The following is a 1,523-nucleotide window of genomic DNA, read 5'->3' as shown; positions in this document are numbered from 1 at the left end:
AAAAAAAAAAAAATATTTTCCTTTTTTTGCCTGTACAATTTGGGAATTTACTTTTAGGAGGCATATATGTGGGGACTCCCCTAACGGCGCAGCTAAAATAACGTAACCTGGGACTGCAAAGGGAACGCATGTTGAGGGATCACCTCTCCATTAAAGAGATGACCCTTTTGGTGCTATGCCGCAACGCCTATGTACGTGCTAGTAGCACATATCATATATATACATATTGAGCAAAGGTTAAGCGTGGCAATGAATGCCCGCTGCGCGCGGCCTTTTTTTTCTCTTCCCGCATTTGCTAATGCACCGGATGGATGGCAGCAGCCCAGCCTCCCCGAGATGATAGGGCCATTCCATCCCATCCAGTCGGCTCGATGCGCACATGTAGATGGAAGAAAAAGAAGAAGAAGAAATAATGTTATAATTTGTATTAACGCACCTGGGGGGAAAAATATAGCCATTGAGCAGAGTGAACCTGCAATCATTTTTGTCACATTAGGGAGGGTTTTCACCCCGCTGTTGCGTTCGATAATATTTTTTTTTTCTTAACTCACATGGGGGGAGTCCTTTTCTTTTTACCCCCTATGGTAGGCATACCCGGATAGGTATTTATTTTTGCCCCATTCTTATATGATATGATGGAGGGGGGAGGGGTAGATAGAAAAAAAAAAAAAAAAAAAAAGTAGAGTTGAGTGGAAAGACGCCACCCAAATGGTCATAGCAGCTCGTGCCATGCAAGATATGCGGACAATTCCTACCCTGGAGAGGGAGCCGTCAACGGGATGTTCAACCTCAACAGAGGTAACTGTGGTAGGAGGAAAACTACAAATTGTGCTTTACATAGAAAGTTAACAAAGAAGAGAGCAGCCGAACAGTCCTCATTCCCCATTCGAATGGGTTCATTGTGATTACTTTGGGGGGAGAGGGGAGATACACCACTTTCAGCTAAGTTGGACGCATGCATGGCATTCACAAGAAATTAAGACAACCTTTTGTGTAGTATACCTTTGCAGTTACGCTAACATATGATCATTTAACCGCGTCGTTTACTCCGATGAACTCAACATCTACTGGTCATTTTGTATCGGGGGCTACCTAGGCGAGGGGACCTCCATCTGTGGAACATAATCGGCCCACCACTGCGCTAATGCGGTTACGTTTTAAGACCCTGTGGTGAAGGGGCTATCCGAGGGAGCCAAACCTATTCCGTCCTCATTCGTTGGACAGAACAAAATTGTATAATTTTTTACTCGCGGTGAGAGGAACTACCTTTCTTTCTTTCTTTTTTTTTTTCTTTTTTTTTTGAGGGAGGTTCCCAACAAATGGGTGAGGATCCTCCCTGTTACTGTCTCCGCCTGGGTCTTTTTCCCCAAATGATGGTCCAAGTAGGTGAAGGACCTCCACATACATGGGGGGGGAGGAGCCTCTCCCTGTTCGGTGTGGACCAAACGGGAAATGTAGCAAAGCTGACTCTTCTTCTCCCACTGACGGGGATGACCGCGCGTTGTCCATCGATAAATAAATTT

The sequence above is a fragment of the Plasmodium cynomolgi genome, chromosome 5 (assembly GCF_000321355.1).
Source record: "Plasmodium cynomolgi strain B DNA, chromosome 5, whole genome shotgun sequence".
Lineage (NCBI taxonomy): Eukaryota > Apicomplexa > Aconoidasida > Haemosporida > Plasmodiidae > Plasmodium > Plasmodium cynomolgi.
Note: the sequence above shows the minus strand (reverse complement) of the source record.